Source organism: Anomalospiza imberbis, chromosome 4 (assembly GCF_031753505.1).
Source record: "Anomalospiza imberbis isolate Cuckoo-Finch-1a 21T00152 chromosome 4, ASM3175350v1, whole genome shotgun sequence".
NCBI lineage: Eukaryota > Metazoa > Chordata > Aves > Passeriformes > Viduidae > Anomalospiza > Anomalospiza imberbis.
This window is the reverse complement of record NC_089684.1, coordinates 58,945,320-58,956,954: the sequence shown is the minus strand read 5'-3', so window position 1 is coordinate 58,956,954 and position 11,635 is coordinate 58,945,320.

Here is an 11,635-nt window from a genome sequence, read left to right as displayed (position 1 = left end):
CAGTCCTTGTGAAGCTTATCTGTAAGTTGAACAGCAGTTTGCCTTCAGGGGTTTGCCAGGGTGGTCATGATGCCAGTGACACCAGAACTGACTTTTGACAAACAAGAGAATCTGTCACTTACCTTAGGGATGAAGTGGGTACAGTTAAGATTAAGGCACTTGCAACTTAAGGGTGCAGTTTACATTTTGATTCCAGCTGTAGACCACCCCTCCTCTTCCTTGAACAGGAGCTCATCACACCCAGTTACACCTGCCCAGGGAAAGCTTTTTCAACATATCTGCTGCTATTTTATTTTCCCCCATCTGTACACAATACTTTCCAGATTCTCTTGTTAGGTCCTGCTGAATAAACGTCTCTCATGTTTATGCTCCAGTCACCCTGGAGGACACCTTCACAACGATTTCAACATGCAATTCCTTTTTTCTGACTATTTTTCAACAGACACAAAAAAGACAACACATTCCATAAATCTAATAAAGCTGCATTGCTAAGAGCAGCCATCGTCACTGTGCCTGTGAAGCTGAACACAGCACACCATAATTTTTGATTGTGCCTGTACAGTTACTGACAGGCAACAAAAATGTGAATGCGGCAAAAGACGATTGTGTTTTTAAGCAAAATTGAAGTTTACAGGTCATTTGGGATTACAGCAACCAACCTCAGTGCAGTACAGCTTGCTGGAAGACAACAGACACTGCAAAGCTGACACTAGTCAGTGAACACTGAAGAAAGTATTTCACAGATGTTTCCTCTACTTGGATTTATAACAGCACTTTTATGATATTTTCAAACTTTTTTTTTTGAAAGATGCTTGTGCTTTTGATTTTTTGTTTCTTTTTTTTTTTTGTTTTTAATTTGCAGAGAAAACAATGGTCCCAGGAAGCTTCATGACTAGTCTGCAGGAAGTTTCAGGCTGGTAATGTCCAAATTCATCTATTTAGAGATATTCTTACTCTACATAAGAAGGAAAGGTTATAACACATTAAAAAAAAAAAAAAAAAAAACCACAAATCAGCAAAAAAAGAGATCAAACACACAATTTAGGAAAGCAATTTTTGACCAAGTAACAATGCAATGTCTATTGAACTCATAAAGAAATAGGGATTGGTGGGAAAGAGGAGTATAGGAATGCAGACATTAAATTAAATATCAATCATATAGGTTATTGTGGTGAGGAAGTCTTCATGTCAACCCAACTATTGTATCTGACAAGCCAGACTCTTGCTTTTTGAAAAAAATCATTGAAGTTCAACTCCAGACAGATACTTCCTGGAGAATAAAAGTAGCCTTATGGAGTTGAAGGTGTCCAGCCCCTAAAGGCCATAAGCAGAGTGAGCCATACTGTTTAGTAGTTGGAATTAGGAAATGAAATTTCAGTACCATGTTCAGACTCATCAAGAGCCTCAAAACACTTCTTAAAATGGTGCCTACATTTCAAGACCCTAAATTCTTCTACAAAAAAAAAAAAAAGCATAAATAGCCTCATGCCAGTGACCTTGCATCTTTCCATCAGATATTTCTTACATAGCTAACTCCTGTCCAACACTGTGTACAGAGCAGGATACCTGCTCCCAGCTGTTTCTGCTGAGGAAAGAAAAAACTGAAGGTGGGAGATCACCTTCAGTCAAATCACAATCTTGCTTTATTGTCTACATAAAGATTTAAGGTTACTGTTTTTCTCTTCCCATGTCAGGAGATTTCACTAAAGGATTTCTGAGTTTAGTTAAAAATAAATGGGGTATTTATTCTAATAATATGTGAGCTTACAGCTTTTATGAATAATTCTCACCCCTGAAAACTTCAGGACAACATTGATTTGACTGTCTGCTCTTTTAAAAGTAGTTTAATTCTCCAAATAATACAAAGGGACAGTCATGGATTTAATTTTCTACCTGTTTGAATGCTTCATTTATGTTTGGGGTTTTTTTCACAAATGGTCCATTTTTAAGCAGCACATCTCAGCTTGATAAGAGTGCAGAAAGTAAACTTACATGAATTGACCTACAGGGCATTAATTAGGCTCAGATTATTTTAGTAAGCACAAAAACCTCTTCAAATTAGTTTGGCCTAAGCAAAACAGTTCAACATAGACTCACCTATGCAAGAGCATGTGTGAGATGCATTCAGGACTGTAGAGCTGTTCTTTCCATTTCCTCTGCCTTTCTGCCTTAGTTGATAGCACTTGCAGGATATGCTAATGTCATCATTACACAGCCCCTGACTCTGCCTTCAGGGAAGAAAAAACACAAGCTAGAGTGAAAGATTTGTCTCTGAAAGCCCATTTGAAAGGTCACCTGAGAGTAACAAACAGAACTTCACTGTGTTTTCTGACTTGGAGAATTTGCAAACTTATGAAAGGACCACGGAGATGTACAGCAGAGTATTGCCAAGCCATAGCATTTCCATTAGGAAACATAGAGGGGTCTCGGGAGTTAAAATTCAAGGGCTGAACAGAAGCCGGTCAAAGCTGTGAGAGAAGAGCAAAGAAAGCAAAAGGCAGCTGGAGCTGGGCTGGACTCCAAGGGCAAAGCAGTAGTGATTGATAATTATAAAGAAGATCTCATCGTATCCTTGTATTTATCTGAGAATTTTTCAATAGGATATTAATTAGTTCTTTATTGTATATGGAACCTACATGTTAAAAATGCCTGGGAAGCACTGGGTTATTCACTTTGATTATTCATCATCCATCAGGCAACTTCCCAGATTATGATGACTCTTCAGCATTCTCCCAAACACCAGATGTACTCCTAAAAGGCAAGATGTCAGTAACATTGACAAAATGCCCTGCATAGAAGTTGTCAGCACTAGGCAGCAGGGATCCCTCCTGCAGCGCAGCGTGCTGATGCCTGGGAGCCAGCTACCTGCCCTCTCATTAGCACAAGGGCACTCACTAGTGCTGTCAACAGTAATGAACATGACAGGGGACTGCCTGCAGGACATATGCCATTTACAAGGTGCCCTTCCCTACCAAACAGTCTGCAACCACTGGGTGATCAAATGAATGTGGTAGAGGCAGTCTCTGGCTTCAGACTGCCTAGAGCTGCTCTTCTTGTGTCTGTCCTGGAACACCGTGGGTATGGGGTCTCAAGACATTGCCTTGCATATGCTGCATCTTCTTACAAATGCAGCACTGGCACTAAAACATTAATTAACTATCTCTCAGTAGTGATTAATGAAAGGCTCTGCCACAGTAACTCAATGTGCTCTATTCATTTTGTAGGCACATCATCTCCTTATATCTTCATTTGACATTTACAAGAGTGTATTTGCTACAAGGATTGTACTGCAAGCAACAGCACCTTTCCAATTAAATACACATTTTGAGACCAGAATGGAACTAATACAAAAGTATTCATAACATAATGTCATTGCATTGGATTTGTAAACTCTCCTAGCATTACAATGATGCCAGCTCAATAGATTTGTAAAGCACTGAAAAGTGAAATACCAACACAAACACTTCAAGCATGCAGATAGGTTTCAAACAATTCAAATTTGAGACTCTTTGTAAAATTCTTTCCCATGTTACCTCTACTCTCCTATTTTAGATTCAGCTACAAAAAGGGCTTCTATATATCCTTGACATCCTCCTCTGCTTCAAAGCAGACATAGGCTAAAATATTTGTTGAATTTCTTCCAGTGTTTTGTGCTAGAGAAAGTTTCATCTCATGGTTACTCATCCTTTCCAAAGTAGAGTTTTCAGTTTTTAGGCTTTCTTTTAAGTTTTATTCTGGGAGAATGAAAACAAACACACAAAGATATCCCATGTTTGCAGTCTTGGCTCTGTCACCAACTCAATGTGTGGCCTTTTGGATGTCACTTTGCAAAGAGCTACTGGTGGTTTTCTGAGGCTTGGGGAGAAGGGCTGGCCCTGCAGGAATCTCGTTTTGGAGGAAGGCCCTCTGCAATGCATCTTTCCTAGGAAAATAAACCTTTTAGCAAATTACTTTATTTTACAGGATGAACTTTATACCCAAGTCTCAAGTGGATTTGGAATCTGCTTGAAGCAAACAGTTCAAAACGTCAGGGTATAATTAAATGTCTTTGTTTGGGATGAATGTGCTCTCGTGATAATTCTCCTATTAATGAATTTTACTAGTCCCTGAAGATCTTTACAGAGCTGGGTGAGCTTATCTAGATGTGATGATTTCTTTTTACTTTTTTTCTTTTTATTTTGCCAGGTGTAAGACACCGTACAGAAAACATTATATGCCTATTATAACGTGTTTTAAGGGTACTGTGTTCATAACAGCAAAAAATTGAAAACAACTCTTGGTGTCATACCATGACACACATTCAGAAAATACTCATTAGGAAAGGAAACAGCAGAACAGATACGCTATGCTGTATCTTGCTTTTCATGCTTTTTTATAGTCTTTTACTAAACATTGCATTTTCAAAGTAGAAGAAAACAAAGGAAAATGTTAGAAAGCCTCTTCCATCTACAAATTTACACTATGAAGCTGATCAAACACGAATAGACCACTGAGTGATGTGGTGTCAAAATGGCATGATGAAGTGAAGCATTTGGACTGAGGATGCATAGTAGGTCAATTGTAGATATGAAAAGAGGACCCAGTACAAAATGAAGTGCCTGGCAGTTTCATAGTTGCCTTCTTTTTCTGTAATTTCACTTTAGCAATCTAAAATTAAAGTTAGGTTTGGATGACTTAATTTCTTGCTAGTTTTCAGCAAGATAGTCAGAAAACCTAACATTTCTGCCTTTGAGCACCAGCTGTCTTTAGAGAATTGATTATAGAGGGTAACCTGGAATGAGAATTTAATCCATAATCACACCTCCTGAGCCTTGTTATGTTCAGGGAGTTTTACACCACCTCTGTGTGAACAGTGGCAACACTTGCACAGAAAACCTCTTATCTTCTTTGCATCTCAGGGAAGCCAAGTTCTACTTTAAGTCAGTTTAATTCTATTACCTCTCTTCTGCCAGGATGAGAACTTCCTGAACATCTTAAGTGGGGAAAATATAGTAATATAACTAGAAAGTTTTAGTAATATGTTTTGGCAATTTGTACATTAGTTTATTAGAAAAACTGCATCAGTTTCTGTCCTTGGATTGCTAAAAGGGTGTGTATTACTTTAATAAAATGAGAACATATTTTTTTATATGTGCAGATTTATACTTCAATTCTGTTTACGCATTGAAACCCATTTCCATGTTTTTGAGATAGCTAAACTGGAACTTAGCCTCAATCTTGGAGTGAACTTTTCAGCCTCCCTTGAAAATTTCTGGACATTTTGGACAAATATTTGTTTCCAACTTCTCCCCTTAAGGCCAAGATTTGGGACTGCAGATCTTACCCAGGGTACAGGGCATTTGTAGTTGACTGTCTAATCTGGTTACATTAAGGTTTCTAGGATAAAATTTACTTTCTTAGCTGAAAGTAATCGATTTATGGAAACTGGAGAAGTCTTAAGAATGCAGACCACTTCCTAAACTATCAAAAATGATCACAAATTATTTTCTGTGGTGACTATGAAAAAATTTAGCTGTGATGCTTTCCCAAAGGCCAGTGAGCATGTGCATTTTATGAGCACCTGCGTGAGTAGACATTGATCACTGACTGCATCGAATTGTTCTCCGAGATAAAGCAGGTGCAGCTTCACTAATTTAGGTGCTACCATGCTTTTCCCACACTCATGGCAGCTTTACTGCTTTTTAGGGCTGCAGAGCTCAAGAGGAAATTTTTGTAGCAGAGGGGTGAGTGGGTGTGTGTGTTTATGGTTGTGTTTGTCTCTGTGTGTCAGCTTGTGTGTGTTTATAACACAGCAGAGGTTTAAGGCAGTACTGTAAAAATCAAGGACAGAGTATGTTATTAATTAGCAAGAAAAATAATATTTTTTTTAAAAAATTGACCACATAAAGCATTTTGTTGTACACTGGAAAAGAGGTGAAGCTGTCCAATAATAGAGGACTGCTTTTTGTAGTGCCACAGAGCAGTGCAGTTTTAGGGACATCCAGAGAAATCCCTTGTGTGCTATTGTGCAGGCACAGAGTACTGCCCATTCAGGGCTGAGCTGTGTTGTAGGTACACCCATTTTTAGTATTGATATGAATGGCACTAAAATTGAAAAATATGGAACATTATTTTAAATAACAATTATTGTGTTACGTGTCATGACAGACTTGCAATTATATAAAAACTGTACTTCTCTAAGTAAAAGTAAACTGGATATACCTGGTTTACTTGGTTGACCATTGAGAGATTTTTTTCACTTTCTGAAAGACTTGAGATTCGGAAATCAATATTTTGTGAGAAAAGGCTCTAGTCTTTGCAGTAAGTTCTTTGATTTCATAGTGTATTTAGTGAGATACCATGCACACACTATTTCAAGCAGCATATCAGGTCCATTCAGAAATAAAGACACTAAGCCTGTTGCTTTAGAAGACTCTAAGTTGCTGCTGTGTGACTTAGATAAGTCACCAGTCCTCTGAGTCCTGTTTTCTCATCTCATAAAATAGGAATAAGTGGGTTTATTCTGTCTCACAGGGTAATTGGGCAGCTAAATACATAGGAAATGCTTGAGAGAGCTCTTATAATAGGGGCTACGTAAGTCCATAGTGCTTCAGTAAGGAAATAGAAATGCTAGCAGTGAGAAGTACTGTGCTAAAGTAATGATTGTTTGGAGTTAATGTACCTACTTCATGGCTTTTTCAGTGAAGAAAGAACTGAATGTGTAAGGTTATAGTGATGAAGTTCTGTTTTAAATTCCATATGCCCAAGGCTTAAACTGTGAAATTACTGCAGCCACATCTGTAGTGCATTTAATCTAAAAAAGTCACTGCATATCTGCTGTTCTAATAGAATGTTTTAAGAATTTACATGGATGTAAAAGGATTTATGCAATGCCATTGATGTCCAATTTTTAATACCTAATTTTCATTCCACAAACATTCATATACTCTTACTTTTGATTTATTTACACTAGATTGGATAGGACTGAAAAATGCTTGAATGTGTGTACATAAGTTTTGGCTCGTGTATCTGGGCTTTGCTATTTGCTTCACCCTTTTTTAACCTTTTCCCAACTGTTTAAATTTTAAATATATTTCTGAATAACACATTTTGTCAATTTTTATCATGTGAGACTCTGACCATTGTCTCATTGCCTCTGCTCCCTAAATCTTCCTGTATCTTTTCAGGTCCTCTGTTGATACCAACACCCTGAGTCCAGAGGCATGTCTTATTCTGGTTCCTGTTTTGCAAAGCTTTTAAATAAAGCTATGTCATTTAAAAGAAGCAGCCAGATTGAACATTAAAAATACTCCATGAATCAAAATTAACAAAACAAGGTCATGTTTTCTTGGAAAAAACAAGTCATGAATTGTTCTTCTCTGTCACTTTTTAAGTACTATGAAAGATGCAATTAAAAACCATTTTACTCTGGTACTACAGATATATTTGTAGGAATGCAAATTTTATGGACAGAGAACATTACAGACCTTGGATGGTCTAATAATATATATCCAGAGAGAAATGTGTTCCTTCACAACCTTTCTCTTAATATGTGACATAATGCAGCTATTGCATGGAAAGTGACAATTTTTTTTAAAATTTCACTATTTCTTTAGTTACAGAAGGCACCAAAACTGCAATGAAGAGAGATAATTAGAAAACACAGAATACTGACGTTATAATACAAGTTCAATGGCAAGTAAATACCTTTCAGTTCTTAAGGGCATCTGTTGATTTTCCAAACAGAAGTTTTTATTGAGAAGGGGAATCCTTTAAGAGAGCTATTTTCATAAAGAAATATATTTTGTTCTAAAAACTCACAAAAAAAACTTAAAATGGCAAAAAGCTTTTGCTTTTCTTTAAAAGTTTTACTTCTCCTTTTGCTAAAAAGATGTAGAAAATATTTTCTGAAGTAAGATTTTAATTTTTCATTTTTAACTTATTTTTAATTGCCAAAAAAAGAAAATATGAATATGGAAAGAGAGGTTTTCTTCACTGTCCTAAATTTGGAAGTAACCAATGGGAAGGCACAAAATATTCTGTATTTGTACATAACCAGCAGTACAAGAGATTGAAACGCAATTTTCATAGGCAAAAACCTTTTAACAAGGCTATAGAATTGCCTTCCAAAGAAGTGGACCCATTACTCTGAAATATTGTAAGAAGATGAGCACGGAAACAAATGATGTTCGGATTGTAGTGTTTTCCTTTCCTCTGTAACAAGATGGATAGAATGACCTAATATGCATTTTGCATCTCTGAATTTAATTACACTGACATAAACTGTCCCCCAAGAGTAGATGGCTCTCTCCCTGTAGCCATTATACTTTCCAAGCACATTCTCTGATACACCCTGGAAAGGTCTAAAAGCCTCTGAAGCAGGGACATCAGGACTGCAAATCCAACAAACTTTTGTTTTCTGGGCAGCAGCCAGATTTTATTCCTGGTAATTTTTCAGCCACTCTGGCTCTTGAGAATTGTTTTTACCAAATCAGCTTGTGTAGCTAACAGCTTTCTGTTCTGTACCACAGTCAGCATGTTGTCTAAACAGACCATTATCCCTAGCCCTTGCACACAGAAGGCTGCTACCATGGAGCTGACAAGAGGCCAAATGGTAGGCTGGACATCTGCCAAAGCTCTCCTTCCCATCAAAGCCTGGAGGAACCTTAGACATTTTTTCACTAACAGAATAGTAAGACATCAATCAGGTCTAATCTCACTACAAAACTGATCAGAGCAAGGCTGGAACATCTCTGAAGACAGGCTGAGACAGTTGGGGTGGTTCAGGTAGGAGAAAAGAAGGCCCCAGGAAGAACTTACAGCGCCTTCCAGTTCTGAAGGTGCCCTGCAAGAGCCCCAGAGAGGAGCTTTTTACAAGGGCATGAAATGATAGGACGAGGGGGAATGGCTTTAAACAGAAAGACATTAGGTTTGGATCACATATTAGGAAGAAATTATTCATTATGAGAGTGGTAAGACACCAGAACGGTTTGCCCAGAGAAGTTGTGGAAGCTCCATCCATGTAAGTATTCAAAGCCAGGTTGTATGGTGCTATGAGCAACCTGGTCTACTGCATGGTGTCCTTGCCCATAGCTGGAGCCAGTTGAAATTTCAGGTCTTTTCCAACACAAGCCATTTTATGATTCTAGGAATACAAAATTTGAGGGGCCACCTCAAATTTAGACTACATGCAAATTTCATAATTTAAAGAAATTTCCTATGATAACCAGAAAGCCCAGTGCTACATTGGCCAGAACATCAGATTTTGCCTCTGATTTTGACACAGAACAGAATACTTGTCCTAGTGGCATGAGAGAGTGACCACCCTCTTGGGTGAAAATCTTGTGCTATTCAGTTCAATGAAAAATCTCCCTGTAGGTTATTCACTTTACTGAAGCTCAAGGGATGAAAAGGAAATGAGAAATTTTTCACCATTAAAAAAAAGGGATTTACAGAACAGTGTCCAAAATAAGAGTAAAATGTTTATATAAAATATTTTGCAAGTGATTGTATCAAAAGAATGTTGTTTTAGATGAGTTTCTTGGGATGAGTTTGACTGTTCCATGTAAACTTTGAGTCCATTTGCTTTCTGTTATAAAAGTAGGTAGTTATCTAAATTTTTGGACAGGAAATTTGAAGGCAGTTCCAAAAAAACAGTTTGAATTTGATTGATAGAAACTATTAATCAGGAATCTTTTCCAAGGCAGCACGGATTTCACAAAGAGTTTCTGTTAAATTTTCCTGTGAAGTGATTTGATAGATCTCATAGTAGACTTAGTTGTATCTGTAAGAGTTGAGCACATTTTCCATTTACATAGAAAACTAAGCATTTTCATAAATTTGTCAGTTCATTTTCATAAATGTTCACAAATTTGTCACTTTATAATTTATTAAGTTTGCTGGCTTTAGGGGTGCCACCATCCTCATTTCAAGACTTTTTGCCAACCTTACGTAAAGTGAGGTTCATGACAAGGTGAAAGTCCATCATTCTTTATTTCTACTTTCCAGAGGGTCTGAACTGAGCTATCAATCTTGCATTAATGGATATTTGAGAAAAACAATATTTTGTTGCATGATGTTATTATCTGCTGTTTTCCTTACTTCCCACACTTCAAATGCAGACATACTTTCATATGTGTTATCTGTCCAGGTTTTAATTCCATGTACCAGATGATACAGAAAATCATTTCCTCTCTCCTGTTCACTGAAAAAACAGGGCAGGACTGCCATTTTCTGATATTGTGCAATAATCAACAGTAAAAAAATTGTTCATCTAATTGGAGTGCACAGCAAATGCAAGCACTTTACGATGCTAAGTATTTATATGTGCAGTTTGAGTGACTGAAATTGTGCATCCAAACTTTTGTAAATTAGACTGAAGACATCCTGATATGCACATGAATCTGATTAGACATAGTGTTTAATAACTGAAGATTATTTTTACTCCTGCTCTCAAGTTCTGTTGTTGTTTTCTCTGATCACAGTGCACTTGATGATCCCTCTGTTTTCTTTAACATCCTGCTAGAAATAAACTTGATTTGTAGAATGCTTTGTGATTTTTATCTGTCCAGTACATCTGCATTCTCAGATTTTTTTTTCAGCTCTGGAAAAAAAAAAGAGATCATATTGTAATCTCTCCATGACTCCCATCTCTGCTGCATTGTTTGAACCATCTTTTTTTATCACAGTTTCTGTTCAGTAAATTGACTGCATTAGCCATTCTCAAATCTGGATATTTTTGGACATGTATATTCATTCTTGTATATTTCCCAACAAAGAACTCTGAAAAATATGAAAAGATTACCTAATAGAATTTATTAGTCTAGATGTCTGCTTTTTTAAGCACAGTTGCAATTACCAGTCCTGTCTGAATCATAGTTTGACAATGGCAGAACAGACCCTGAACTTACAGTACCTGGTTACCACATGTGCAGATTCTGATCTCCATTGAGAAATTTCTGTTGATAAAATGGAGGATATTTTCCTGTCCTTTGCATGAATTTACATTGTATTGATAGGTCCAACCTCATCTGGTTTGAAAAAGAGTTATATCTTTATAGAGATAAAATAACTCAAGGCTTCCTTTTATTTTTTTTTTTTTTTTTGTATTTTTTCTTTTTATTGCCTATATATTTCATGGCCCTTCCTAAGGTTACATCATGTAAAAGTTCTTCCCTCTACATTTATCTTTCTTGGGGCAAAAATCTAATTGTGCAGTAATCAGAAGTAGTTTTGTTCCTCCCCTCCTGCTTATGTCTCCTGTACTTACAAGCTGCTTATCTGTTTGGAAACTAAATTAAGCTTACTGTTCAGAATACCAGAACAACCTCTACCTGTACCAGCTAGAGGGCTCATTGTCTCCAATACAGAACCAGAAAACATGGAAAACCTCCTCCCATAGCCAGCTCAATTTTGGAAGCAGATCAGTTATGTTATGTAGCTCTTTACCCAATCTAGCTATATGGCTCTGTACCACATTCCCAAAAGAGAAAAGAAGAAATTCAGTAAAAAGTAGTTTGTGAAAGTAATTGTTGTGTAGGATAAAAATCTTTGAACATTATAAGGAGGTGTTTTAAAGTAGGGACTCTTCTCAAGGAATGGAAAACACTCTTGCTAAATGTTGGTGCTGCTGCTGCTCTCTCCCTAAATCTGGCTG